Raw genomic sequence first — 15,468 nt, 5'->3', positions numbered from 1 at the left:
TAGAGATATTCCGCTGAATGAGTCCTTTTCTGTCTGAATCTGTGTGAATAAGCCCATACAAGGAATGTAGTCAAGTTAGTAAGCTAAGTCCCATGGTGCCTTGCAAACATTTCATTGCTGGCTAGAATTGTATGTCACTGGTTATTCGTATAATATTTATTGCAGATGCCTCTTCCCTGAGAATACACTTCAGCAATCATAAAGTGCTGGAATGTCCAGAACAATTAGTGAGAGAAAGTGGGAGTTGAAGTTGTCTGTTGTCAGATTATGTTCATTTTCCTGTTGGACTTGATCCTCTGTGTTGATTTCTGTCAGCTCCTCATTTTTTTTGTAGAAAGTTTATGTTCCTTACTTAGTGACTGAATAAACAGAATAAAATCAGTTCTTCACTGATGGGAATTTATTATTTAATGCTGAATTCAATAAGGAGCGAGTTTGAGATCAGAAATATATTTAAATTTATATTTAATTTCCTGTGCAAACTAAATATATTGACTAAATTGTATAAACAATGAACTGTTCTCCAATACCAATAACCACATGGATTATTGTTTGAATGTATTAATTGAGTTGTATTACTGGGATCTATAGATTAGATTTCATCTAACACTCTGCTGCAGTCTCTCCCTGTGAATCTCAGACTCTATCACTGTATTGAATCCTCAGTCTCCTCATCCATTGCTTCAGTTTATCCACTTTCCCAAACCATCTGCTCCTGTCTCCCCTCTTGCTCCAACATGTCCTTTTCCTTCTCTCCCTCCCAATCTCACTCACTGCCTCCACCTCCAGCTGCCTCGTCCAACCTGATAGGAATACAGGAACATAGGAGCAGAAAGAGGCCATTCAGTCCTTCGAGTCTGCTCCACCATTCTAGATCATGGCTAATACTCAAACTCAGCGCTGCAGCTTTCAGTATTTTCCCATTTGGTAACAGTCTCTTTCAGTTCCCTGCCCCCAGAGCAACAAACCAGCTACACATCCCGCTCTCCCCAAAACTTCACAATCAACAGTCTGGAGACAAATTCCCAATCAACCCATTTGATTTCATCTCTGTAAAACCCCTTGTCATTTCCAAACTGCATTGCATCCTCACTCAGTACTTCCAGTAGATCCGGTGCTGACTTTGATTCACTTTCTGTATCAATTTCCCAATTCATTCTTAATAATTGTGTTTTCAAACATTTCAATGTGGCAAAGCACTGCCCAGGTCAATGAATCAGTTTGCACTGTTCGATGCTGCGCCAAACCTGGAACTTTCAGCCCAGATCCTGTCAAACTTCTGCTTTGCTCCAGGTCTGATCAGTAATTTCTCTGCTTTCTTTTCTCTCTCTTCCAGTTAACTTGGTGGCGATTGTGATCCTGTGCCGAGGAAAGTGCGGTCTCTCCAAATGTATCACTGTCTACCTGGTGGGAATGGCAGTGTCTGATCTCCTGGTCGTTATCACTGAACCCATATTAACTTGGATAGTTTCAATTTATTTCTCATATTCATTCCTGAGAATTACCACTGTATGTTCCCTCATTGGCGTTCTGCTTTCTGCAGCCACAGTTGTTTCTGTCTGGCTCACAGTCACGTTCACCTTTGATCGATTTGTGACCATTTGTTGTGAGAAGCTGAAAACAAAATATTGCAGCGAAAAAATAGCGGCTGTGGTTGTAGGAACAGTGAGTGTGCTGGGCTGTTTAGAGTCTCTCCCCTGGTACTTTACACAAGAACAATATTACATTATTGATAATGTTCCCATGGATTGTGTTTATAAACCGAGCTTCTATACTTCCCCCATATGGGTGACATTTGAATTGTTTGACCTCATTTTAACCCCTTGTGTCCCGGTATTTCTGATGTTGCTGCTCAATGTTCTGACTGTCAGACGGATTTTATTCTCCAGTAAAGTCCGCAGAGGATTCCGGCGCCACAGCAATGGAGAGAATCTCAAGGACCCAGAGATGGCGAATCGCAGAAAATCAATAATTTTACTCTTCGGTATATCTGGCAGTTTTGTACTGTTATGGGTGACCGGGGTTGTGTATAACATTTATAGGCGAATTGCAGATATTCAGTATCATTCCTCCGACACTGACCCTCTCTATATCACAGATCAAACATCACAGATGCTACAGGTTCTCAGTTCCTGCACCAACACATGTATTTACATTGTGACCCAGACTAAATTCAGACAGGAGCTGAAGAAGGCGGCGAAATACCCTCTCCATCTCATTGTTAAATTAGTGAAATCAGAGAAAGAGCAGAAGGGTTTGAAACACTGGAACTAAATCTCATTCCGCCCTTCCGCAACCCTCCCCCACCCGACTTTGTGATAATTTGACCGGCGACATCTTTAGTCTTGGCAGCTGCCTGAACGTGGCAGACTATGACGTTTAAGTGGAACAGGCTGCATTTGCGCATGTGCCAGTACAGCGCCACCTATTGGTTGCGTTGTCAACAAAAGCAGCCCAAGGACAAAGCTGCAAATCACAGTGATTGTGAGGAGGTGAGAGGGGACAGTTACTGCAGTGAGACAGGGACACCGGCTGATGGAGATGGTGAGAGGGGGCTGAAACTGCAGTGAGGTAGGGACACCAGCAGATGGAGATGGTGAGAAGGGCAGAAACTGCAGTGAGAGAGGGAAACCAGCAGATGGAGATGGTGTGGGGGCAGAGACTGTCGTGAGACAGCAACACCAACAAATGGAGATGGTGAGAGGGGGGCAGTAACTGCAGTCAGACAGGGAAACCAGCAGATGGAGATAGTGAGCGGGAAGCCAGTAACTGCAGTGAGATACGGACACCAGCAGATGGTGATAGTGAGACGGGGCAAGTAACTGTAGTGTGACATAGACACCAGTAGATAGAGATGGTGCGACGGACAAAAATTGTAGTGAAACAGGGGCACCAGCAGATGGAGATGGTGAGAGGTGCAGTAACTGCAGTGAGACAGGGACACCAGCAGATGGAGATGGTGAGACGGGGACAGTAACTGCAGTGAGAAAGGGACACCAGCAGATGGAGATGGTGAGAGAGGGATAGGAACTGCAGTGAGACAGGGACACCAGCAGATAGATCTGGTGAGAGGGGGTCAGTAATTGCAGTGAGACAGGGACACCAGCAGATGGAGATAGTGAGCGGGAAGACATAACTGCGATGAGACAGGGAGTCCAGCAGATGGAGATGGTGAGAGGCGGAACAGTAACGGCAGTGAGACAGGGACACCAGCAGATGGAGATGGTGAGAGAGGACAGTAACTGCAGTGAGACAGGGACACCAGCACATAGATCTGGTGAGAGGGGGTCAGTAATTGCAGTGAGACAGAGACACCAGCAGATGGCGATGGTGCGACGGGCAGAAACTTTAGTGAGACAGGGACACCAGCAGATGGAGATGGTGAGAGGGAGACAGTAACTGCAATGAGACAGGGACACCAGCAGATGGAGATAGTGAGCGGGAAGACAGTAACTGCAGTGAGACAGGTACACCAGCAGACGGAGATGGTGAGAGGCGGGACAGTAACTGCAGTGAGACAGGGACACCAGCAGATGGAGATCGTGAGAGTGGACAATAACAGCAGTGAGGCAGGGACACCATCAGATGGAGATGGTGAGAGGGGGACAGTAACTGCAGTGTGACAGGGAAACCAGCAGATGGTGATGATGAGAGGGGGACAGTAACAGCAGTGAGGCAGGGTGCCAGCAGGTGGCGATGGTGAGAGGGGGCCAGTAACTGCAGTGAGACATGGACACCAGCAGATGGAGATGGTGAGAGGGGGACAGTAACTGCAGTTGGACAGGGACACCAGCAGAAGGAGATGGTGGGAGGGGGACAGTAACAGCAGTGAGACAGGGACACCGACAGTTGGAGATGGTGAGAGGGGGACAGTAACTGCATTGAGCCAGGGACACCAGCAGATAGAGATGGTGAGAGGGGGCAGAAACTGCAGTGGGGCAGGGACACCAGCTGATGGAGATGGTGAGAGGGGGATGAAACTGCAGTGAGATGGGGACACGAGCAGATGGAGATGGTGGGAAGGGCGGATTCTGCAGTGAGAGAGGGAAACCAGCAGATGGAGATGGTGCGAGGTGCAGAAACTGCAGTGAGACAGGAACACCAGCAAATGGAGATGGTGAGAGGGGCAGTAATTGCAGTGAGACAGGGACACCAGCAGATGGAGATGGTGAGAGGAGGACAGTAACTGCAGTGAGACAGGAACAGCAGCAGATGGAGATTGTGAGAGGGAGCAATAACTGCAGTGTGACTATGACACCAGCAGATGGAGCTGGTGAGCCATTGCTGATGGGAGATTCCATGTTGCTGAGAGGTTGAAAGTTTCCACAAGTTTGAGGAATTTGCTTTATGTAAACTTGAGAAGCTGATTAAAATAATTTCAGTGCCACTTATGTTGAATGGCTACTTTCCTATTATGTGAACACTTGTAACGTTAAACTCATTCCTGTATGGAAAATTATTTTGTGTGATTAATGGAAATGCATAAATAAAACAACAGGATCAAATAAAACTCAAACAATCATTTATAAACAAAAGCACTCTGGATATGTGGTGTTGTGTTCTTCATCACAAATGTTATGACATCTCTTTGTCTCACTTCTCTTTCTATGCTGATATCTTCTTTATTGTAACTATGATTAATTGAAGTTTTGGGCGCTATGGCGTTGGAAGGATGAATGAGAACGGGCAGAGACTGCTTGAGTTGTGTACCTATCATAACCTCTGCATCACCAACTCGTTCGTTCACACTAAACCCTGTCACCAGGTTTCATGGAGGCACCCAAGATCACGTCGTTGGCACCAGCTAGACCTCATTGTCACAAGGCGAGCCGCCTTAAACAGTGTTCAAATCACACGCAGCTTCCACAGTGCGGACTGCGACACCGACCATTCCCTGATGTGCAGCAAGGTTAGACTCAGACCAAAGAAGTTGCATCATTCCAAGCAGAAGGGCCACCCGCGCATCAACACGAGCAGAATTTCTCACCCACAGCTGTTACAAAAATTTCTAAATTCACTTGTAACAGCCCTTCAAAATACTCCCACAGGGGATGCTGAGACCAAGTGGGCCCACATCAGAGACGCCATCTATGAGTCAGCTTTGACCACCTACGGCAAAAGTGCGAAGAGAAATGCAGACTGGTTTCAATCTCATAATGAAGAGCTGGAACCTGTCATAGCCGCTAAGCGCATTGCACTTTTGAACTACAAGAAAGCCCCCAGCGATTTAACATCCGCAGCACTTAAAGCAGCCAGAAGTACTGCACAAAGAACAGCTAGGCGTTGCGCAAACGACTACTGGCAACACCTATGCAGTCATATTCAGCTGGCCTCAGACACCGGAAACATCAGAGGAATGTATGATGGCATGAAGAGAGCTCTTGGGCCAACCATCAAGAAGATCACCCCCCTCAAATCTAAATCGGGGGACATAATCACTGACCAAAGCAAACAGATGGACCGCTGGGTTGAGCACTACCTAGAACTGTACTCCAGGGAGAATGCTGTCACTGAGACTGCCCTCAATGCAGCCCAGCCTCTACCAGTCATGGATGAGCTGGACATACAGCCAACCAAATCGGAACTCAGTGATGCCATTGATTCCCTAGCCAGCGGAAAAGCCCCTGGGAAGGACAGCATTACCCCTGAAATAATCAAGAGTGCCAAGCCTGCTATACTCTCAGCACTACATGAACTGCTATGTCTGTGCTGGGACGAGGGAGCAGTACCCCAGGACATGCGCGATGCCAACATCATCACCCTCTATAAAAACAAAGGTGACCGCGGTGACTGCAACAACTACCGTGGAATCTCCCTGCTCAGCATAGTGGGGAAAGTCTTTGCTCGAGTCGCTCTGAACAGGCTCCAGAAGCTGGCCGAGCGCGTCTACCCTGAGGCACAGTGTGGCTTTCGTGCAGAGAGATCGACTATTGACATGCTGTTCTCCCTTCGTCAGTTACAGGAGAAATGCCGTGAACAACAGATGCCCCTCTACATTGCTTTCATTGATCTCACCAAAGCCTTTGACCTCGTCAGCAGACGTGGTCTCTTCAGACTACTAGAAAAGATTGGATGTCCACCAAAGCTACTAAGTATCATCACCTCATTCCATGACAATATGAAAGGCACAATTCAACATGGTGGCTCCTCATCAGAGCCCTTTCCTATCCTGAGTGGTGTGAAACAGGGCTGTGTTCTCGCACCCACACTTTTTGGGATTTTCTTCTCCCTGCTGCTTTCACATGCGTTCAAATCCTCTGAAGAAGGAATTTTCCTCCACACAAGATCAGGGGGCAGGTTGTTCAACCTTGCCCGTCTAAGAGCGAAGTCCAAAGTACGGAAAGTCCTCATCAGAGAACTCCTCTTTGCTGACGATGCTGCTTTAACATCTCACACTGAAGAATGCCTGCAGAGTCTCATCGACAGGTTTGCGTCTGCCTGCAATGAATTTGGCCTAACCATCAGCCTCAAGAAAACGAACATCATGGGGCAGGATGTCAGAAATGCTCCATCCATCAATATTGGCGACCACGCTCTGGAAGTGGTTCAAGAGTTCACCTACCTAGGCTCAACTATCACCAGTAACCTGTCTCTAGATGCAGAAATCAACAAGCGCATGGGTAAGGCTTCCACTGCTATGTCCAGACTGGCCAAGAGAGTGTGGGAAAATGGCGCACTGACACGGAACACAAAAGTCCGAGTGTATCAGGCCTGTGTCCTCAGTACCTTGCTCTACGGCAGCGAGGCCTGGACAACGTATGCCAGCCAAGAGTGACGTCTCAATTCATTCCATCTTCGCTGCCTTCGGAGAATACTTGGCATCAGGTGGCAGGACTATATCTCCAACACAGAAGTCCTTGAAGCGGCCAACACCCCCAGCTTATACACACTACTGAGTCAGCGGCGCTTGAGATGGCTTGGCCATGTGAGCCGCATGGAAGATGGCAGGATCCCCAAAGACACATTGTACAGCGAGCTCGCCACTGGTATCAGACCCACCGGCCGTCCATGTCTCCGTTATAAAGACGTCTGCAAACGCGACATGAAATCGTGTGACATTGATCACAAGTCGTGGGAGTCAGTTGCCAGCATTCGCCAGAGCTGGCGGGCAGCCATAAAGACAGGGCTAAATTGTGGCGAGTCGAAGAGACTTAGTAGTTGGCAGGAAAAAAGACAGAGGCGCAAGGGGAGAGCCAACTGTGCAACAGCCCCAACAAACAAATTTCTCTGCAGCACCTGTGGAAGAGCCTGTCACTCCAGAATTGGCCTTTATAGCCACTCCAGGCGCTGCTTCACAAACCACTGACCACCTCCAGGCGCGTATCCATTGTCTCTCGAGATAAGGAGGCCCAAAAGAAAAGAAAAAGAAAAAAAGATCCAATTTTCTTTTGAACGTTAATATTGAATCCACTTTCAGAAACCTGTCAGACAGTGAATTTTCGACCAGACCTTTCCTCTCTCATGTCTCTCTTCATGTCTCGAAACTGAGGGAAAGATTTTGAATACAATTCATTTCTCCAGGACAGCAGCGGCAGTGGAGCTGAAACCTCGTGAATTTGGACAAGTGATGAACAGAAATCCCTCCGAGCCCCCCAGGAGAGCAGAAGAATGGAACAGTCAGGAAGCAAATGGAAACAAGTGACACTTTATTTCAACAGCAAAAACTCTTTGTCAGAATGTGGAGGTCTTTATCGCTGAGCTTTATATAAACTGAAGCTGAAAGCTGGAAGATCCTTAATACAATGTGTGTTAAATGGCCGCTTTCCTGTTTGTTAAACTCTTGTTATAGTAAATGATAAATGTTAAGAAGGTTTTTTTCGAATAATTACAGGCTAGTACATAAATACAGCAGCATCAAATAAAGTACAAACAATCATTGACATATATGACTGTATATATGGGTCGGAATTGTTGTGTGAAATGTTACCAGTTGTAAATGTTCGCTTGGCTGCATCCTTCACCTGCAGGAGCTGAATTTGAAATTCTAGCATGCTATGATCACTTTACCCTGGAGCATGATAGAATTTCAAATTCATTTTGATGGCGAGAAGCTGGAGTCCCACAAGAGCGTTCTTGGTTTAAAAAAAAGGTAATTGCACGGGCATGAGGACAAATTTGACCCTAGTGGATTGGGCAGGAAGACTACAAGGTAGGACAGTTGACAACCAGTGACAGAAGTTTCAGGAGATATGCAGTTTATCCCAACTAAAATATATTAAAGAGAGGAAGAAAGATTCAAGGAGGTGGAAAAAAAACATCCAAATCATGGCAAGGAAGTTAAGGATAACATAAAAACAAAAGCTAAAGCAAACCATATTGCAAAGGCTAGTGGCAGGCTGGAAGATTGGGAAACTTTTAAAGATCAACAAAGGGTCCCTAAAAAGGTAATACAAATTGCTTAGGTAAATTATGAAATAAAACTAGCGCAAAATATAAAATAGATAGCAAAAGCTTCTAAATGCATATAAAAGTGAGAAGTAGCTAAAGTGAATGGTGGTCCATTGGAGGATGAGACTGGGAGCTAATAGAAGGGAACAATGAAATGGCAGAGACATTAAATCAGTAGTTTGCTTCAGTTTTCACGGTGGAGGACACGAGTACCATTTCAGTTGTACCAGGTAATGCGGTGGTTATAGAACAAAGAACAGTACAGCACAGGAACAGGCCATTAGGCCCTCCAAGCCTGCAGCAATCTTGATGACTGTCTTAATTAAAACTTTCAGCACTTCCGCAGACCTCTGTTCCCATCCTATTCATGTCTTTGGCAAGATGTATCTTAAACGTCGCTATTGTACCTGCTTCCAACACCAGCCCGGCCGCGAGTTCGAGGCACTCACCACCCTCTGTGTTAAGAACTTGCCTCGCAGATCCCCTCCAAACTTTGCCCCTCTCACCTTAAACCTATGTCCCTCGTAACTGACTCTTCCACCCTGGGAAAAAGCGTCTGACCACCCACTCTGTCCATGCCACTCATAACTTTGTAAACCTCTATCATATCGCCCCTCCACTTCCGTCGTTCCAGTAAAAACTGAGGGAGGCAAGGGAAGAAATTGCTGGTTCCGAGTTTATCCCATCTTTCCTCATAGCTAATACCCTCCAGACCTGGCAACATCCTGGAAAACCTCCTCTGTACGCTCTCCAAAGCCTCCACGTCATTCTGTATGTGTGGCGACCAGAATTGCACGCAATATTCTAAGTGTGGCAGAACCATGCTTCTATACAGCTGCAGCATGACTTGCCAATTTTTATACTCTATGCCCCGACCGATCAAGGCAAGTATGCCATATGCCTTCTTGACTACCTTATCCACCTGCGTTGCCACTTTCAGTGACCTGTGGACCTGTACGCCCAGATCTAGCTGCCTGTTAATAATCCAAAGGGTTCTGCCATTTACTGTATACCTCCCACCTGCATTAGACCTTCCAAAATGCATTACCTCACATTTGTCCGGATTAAACACCATCTGCCATTTCTCCACCCAAGTCTCCAACCGATCTATATCCTGCGGTATCTTCTGACAATCCTGATCATTATCCGCAACTCCACCAACCTTTGTGTCGTCCGCAAACTTACTAATCAGACCAGCTACATTTTCCTCCAAATTATTTATATATACTACAAACAGCAAAGGTCCCAACACTGATCCCTGCGGAACACCACTAGTCACATCCCTCCATTCAGAAAAGCACCCTTCCACTGCTATCCTCTGACGTCTATGACCGAGCCAGTGCTGTATCCATCTTTCTTGCTCCCCTCTGATCCCGTGTGACTTCACCTTTTGTATCAGTCTGCCATGAGGGACCTTGTTTCCAAATGGGAGTAAATCCTATCCCGAAAATTCCACTCTTAATAATTTCCCTACCACTGACATAAGACTCACCGGCCTATAATTTCCTGGATTGCCCTTGCTACCCTTCTTAAACAAAGGAACAACATTGGCTATTCTCCAGTCCTCTGGGACCACATCTGTAGTCAATAAGGATGCAAAGATTTCTGTCAAGGCCCCAGCAATTTCTTCCCTTGCCTCCCTCAGTATTCTGGGGTAGATCCCATCAGGCCCTGGGGACTTATCTACCTTAATGCTTTGCAAGACACCCAACACCTCCTCCTTTTTTGATAATGAGATGACTGAGACTATCTACATTCCCTTCCCTTGGCTCATCATCCACCAAGTCCTTCTCCTTGGTGAATACTGATACAAAGTACTCATTTAGTACCTCGCCCATTTCCTCTGGCTCCACACATAGATTCCCTTCTCTGTCCCTACGTCTGTTTCCTTAGCTCCTGGTTGTAACGGTAATGCCAACAGATCAGTCAAATGCTTTCGTTGATTCTTGCATAAGTATCTGAATTCATTGAGGAATAGATTTCCTTCTGTGGAAAAGGCATAGCAACTGTTAAAGACATTCCATTGGTTTAAACATTACTCTATTGCACAAGAAACCTGGTTCTTTTCTCCCTTCTCCATTTATTGTTACCCCACGTACAGTTGTATGTCATTAGCCATCCGTTTATCCCAGACCAGCCACAATTAAATATGTTACGACTGAGGTGGGAGGAGTGCACTGTTAATTCAGTCCCACTTCTCCAAATGACACAACATACTTTTTAATGTTTTCCCATTTACTGAAACAGTCAATCAGATAGACTAAATTCCCCAGAAAAGAACACACTAACACGATTTCTTTGCTGAACAGCGAAATTAGCTATATTATAAAAAGGTCTGAATTAATAATGAAATAAAGCAACATTAGAAATATAATTTTGAAAAAGAATCCAACTGAAATATTAAAAGTCCCTTTTCTTCCATAACCAAATGTTAAAGTCGTTCCTTTTTATCTTAGAACCTTCACAATCATAAAGACACACACATGTACATGCCGTTTCACTATATATATATATATATATATATATAATATATATATATATAATCAATCAATCTTTGGCCTCCTTATCTCGAGAGAAAAAGGGTAAGCGCCTGGAGGTGGTCAGTGGTGTGTGGAGCAGCGCTTGGATTGCCAATTCTAGAGCGACAGGCTCTCCCACAAGTGTTGCAGAAAAATTTGTTTGTCGGGGCTGTTACACAGTTGGCTCTCCCCTTGCGCCTCCGTCTTTTTTCCTACCAACTGCTAAGTCTCTTCGACTCGCCAAACTTTAACCCGCCTTTATGTATATATATATATATACATATAATAATAAGGGATTTCTGGACCAGAACAATATTACATACAACAAAACACCAGGCAGATCAGTTGTCCACCGCTGAAGAAAAATAGGAGATGGCACACGCTGCATCAAACTGGCACACAGGCCAACCTCTGAGTACATGCAGACAGGTTACTAGAATCTTCCAGAAACAGTTCTTTTTAGGAGATGTTGATAATTATTTTAGCAGGCTTTCTTCAAATACAGGAAACAAGATAAATCGACACAGTGGACTTCAAAGGGTCATTTCTTGGGATTTTCCAAAAAGCGAGCTGGGTTGTGCTCTTCTGTTCTTTTTCTTAAATTTCAACAGCACGTGACTTTATCTCCTTCACGAAGGTGAAATCTAAACACATTGAATGACAAGCAAAAAGCTTGCCAGTTATTTTCCTCTGGTCGTCCCAGGTGCTCTGCTATTACTGGACTTGTCCAATGAAAGGAGCACTTTTCACTTCTCTGCCTTTGTTACCAGGTTTCCACTCCATCTCCAACCCATGCCATGTGATAACCAGCAACACTGTTGCCAATCCGGCTCCCTCAGTGTCCTCTAATGACTTCATAAAAAAAAGTGCTTGCTCCAACGTTGAATCAGTTTAACCATACATTCCATTGAAAATATACTTTATTAAAAAAGAAAACAGAATCACTTTCATGACAGTTGTTTTGGTGTTTCCTAATGTGATGGTTGGGGCAGGAATTTCATCATCCAGGTTGACGGTTCCCTGATGTACTGGAACGCTGGCAAAGAGGCCTGGAGGCAACGCCCAGAGAATGTACCAAGACAGTAAGGAGTAGAAGACATGCCCATTACGGTTAGCTTGCAGCTCATCATCAGTTGAGAATTGCTTCCTGAGCTTTTGAACTATTAAAATCTTTTACAAACGTGTCAGAACTTTTGAAGCGTTGAAATAATTCTATAACCTTCCGACGGCAGATAAGAAATAGTCTAAAAACCTTTTTTAAAAAAGCAGCAGTGTATTTGAAAGATAGTGTACAGATTAACGAAGTGAAATTAGCAGTTAAAAATAAAAACAATACAGACTAATTAATTAACTGTCTCGGGAAAAGCATGTATATACTTGCTGCCCAAAAAAAGGAAAATGGCAGCGCAAAAGGCAGATGGGAGGAAAAAGTGTTTTAATGTTCCCATAAAAGTCTAATTACATTTCTCAATGATGTGGACATGAAGCATCTCTGTCTTATCGATAGCGATAACTGTAGGGCGCCCAGAAAGTTTAGCATGTTGTCAGCAGGCGGTCGCAGAGGCTTTTGACTGTTAACTGCAGTCTTCCACAGACCACAGAATGATGTCACCAAAACATTGAGGGTTTTGACACAATCTGCCAGGCTTTGTCGAGTTCTTTGAAAAGTGTACCTTTAAAGATTCTTCACGGGTTACTGAAAAATAAAAAAGCTGGTTACGGGTGGGGTGTTCGGGGTAACATTATGTGAAATAGTTGTACGATTCAGTTGGCAATGGAAACGGACCACACTGAGTGCTTGTAAAATTCTCTGTACCTCACAGTGTTGAGATGTGAAATTGCTTTCAGCGCCTTTCTCTTAACTACCTGCTGCTGGGCATGCCTTTGTGTAAAATTTGGTTTGGAAGTCACAGATGACCCAAAAACGAGAATTGAAGTCATAGGCGTATTTCTATAGTAGTTTCTGAGGAGGCAGCAGTTTTAATATGATGATACGTAAGCTAAGTACACAGAAAAGACATACGAACAGAACAGGTTGAATGGTTTACCAATCCGAGATTGTCCGATGTGAGAGAGCAGTGGTGACAGTCTTGCTGACAGGTGAGACAAGAGAGGTGTTGAAGGTCTCTTAGGTCCTCTGTCTTCTTGAGCTATCCAAAGTGTTAGGCTGTAGATTAACACTCAGCTGAAGCTCAGCTTCAGTGCGAAATGCAAGAAATGGCTGTCTAATAACCTCACAAAACCTGATGAAAATTAACCCTATGGCATGGTTGAGCTCAGCTCCCCTTCTGTGCAAAGAAGACTGAAGATTTCCCTCCGACCACTTGTTTATATACATAATTTCGAGGGGCTGATCAGAGTCTCTGGTCAATCATATTTTTAATTCCAATTGTCCAATCACCAAGGGATAGGTAAACAAAGTAAATACACCTCTGCCCATCACTCTGCCCTGAACTCACCCTTCACCTTATCTTGTGCTTGGTACAGCGTGTAAATATCTGCCAGACAGTTGTGTAGAGAGAGTTTGAGTCTCCATTTGAACAGCTTTAGCAATGTCTTGTTCCAGATGCTGTGTTGGAGTTATGCCCTTGGCAGAGATAACACTCTTACATGGTCCTGTGTCTATCCGCCCTGCTGACTGCTGTAGAATCTTTCTTCATGAGATAGATGGATAGATAGACAGACAGACAGACATGGAAAGCTATCTCCAAAATAAAAATAGTTAATTTTCATCTGGTTTTGTGAGATTATTAGACAGCCATTTCTTGCATTTCGCTCAGGAACAGGGAAGATGCAGGGGGCTGCAGGGTGCCTTTCAATGTTTCCATTCGTGAGAGTGACCCTCTGGCATGGTTGAGGGGGAGCGTGATACCTATGGTACGTTGAAGTAATGTCTGTGTTGTGTTATGTATTGATTATTTTTATTATTGAATGATTGTTGTGTTTTTTGAGCCTGTCATTGCTGTAGATCAGCATTGACTTTTTATCATTCTAAACTATTCCAATTAATTTAATTAACATGAACCGTGAACTATCTTAATTTTACAACAGTTTATTCAGCATAAACTAGCTAATTAATTCAAATTGCAATAGTCTGGCACTCAGCAGTTCAGATTTTCAACGTTCAGCAGATAACTACCTCAAAAGCCATGCAATGAATATCTGCTACAATAATAAAATGTCACTTGCTTCAATTTCTATCTTTCTATCTGTCCTGTTCTGTCATATGATTTCCGGGAAGAGGGAAAGAGATTTTGCCATAATGAATGCCCAATTGCATCAAGCTCCAGCTTCTCTCCAGCTACCCTGAACAATGTTGAAGGAGCATTAATCTGTACATAACCCCGTTTATTTTGTAATTAGTATCTTACCCAGTGCCGTACCTGCCCTGGGAGTGTATGCTGGGTCAGTGCAGAGGGAACTTTACTCTGTATCTGACCCCCATTTTTTTTACTTTGTACAGAATCACGTTTTTTTTTGGTCGAGGGGGCCTTTAACTTCCAGGCTCCCTTCATTGACATTTTAAAATTCCTTTACTAAAGAAAAGCTAAATGAAACAAAAAAACTCAAATTAAAATGCCATTCCCGGCATCGACGATGCACTCCAGCCCGTACGGTGCCCACCGGTCGCGGAAGGCCTCAAGTGTGCCGGTGGACGCCGCATGCTGCTTCTCCAGGGGCACCCGGGCGCGAACTCACCCTCAGAAGAGGGGCAGACATTTAGGGCGAACGGACCCTCCGATGGCCCGCAGCTTGGACCTGTGAGTTGCCACCTTGGCCAGACCTTGGAGCAGTCTGACGAGGAGATCCTTCTCCTGGCCCACGCCCCTCCACATCTGGTACCCAAAGTTCAGGAGCGTGGGGCTGAAGTGTAGCCATAGCTTGAGGAGCAGCCCTTTCAAATACTCAAAGAGGGGCTGCAACCTTGCACCTCCATATTACATGAGCAAAGGCTCGTCCAACCGCAGAAATTGCCAGCAGCCTGGGAGTCCACGAACCGACTTAAAGGTCTGGTGCACGGGACTGCCCTGTGCAGCACCCTCCGCCAGAGCCAGGTCCCTGATGTAAAAGGGGAGGGCTCTCGCTTGGAGAGTCCTCCATCGGGGTTTCCCTTCGCTGCCAGATGGCAACATGGACCGCCAGGGCGTGTCCGGCTGGCATACGGGGGGGAGGTATTGGAGAGTGTGCAGAAGCAGATCATAAAGGAAACCCCTCTGCGCTGATTGGAATGGCATGGAGGGCATTTCCAAGAGGTGGCACGGGTTGTGCCGGACCGGGTCCCGAGGAGGGTTTCAGGACCTGGGTCCAATGAACAGTTCCCGCCGAGCGAGGGTCCGCTCATCCGCAGTGAGGGGTGTCCCGGGGGCTTTGACTACTCCCCTACCCGCTGGTCCAACCCCGCAGTCGGCAGCCCAGACAGCCGAGGCGTTCTTCTTCGTCGGCGGATGAGTGCCCTGACTGGAACCAACCATGTTCAAACTCGGAATAGATCCTGGTAAAAGACAGGCAACTGTCTCAGTGAGGCACGGCTTATGGTCTCCGTCTGGAGCTGCGTGGCGTC

The sequence above is a fragment of the Heterodontus francisci genome, unplaced genomic scaffold (genome assembly GCF_036365525.1).
Source record: "Heterodontus francisci isolate sHetFra1 unplaced genomic scaffold, sHetFra1.hap1 HAP1_SCAFFOLD_101_1, whole genome shotgun sequence".
NCBI classification, from domain to species: domain Eukaryota; kingdom Metazoa; phylum Chordata; class Chondrichthyes; order Heterodontiformes; family Heterodontidae; genus Heterodontus; species Heterodontus francisci.
The sequence above is the reverse complement of the archived record's forward strand: the minus strand, read 5'-3'. Positions refer to the sequence as shown.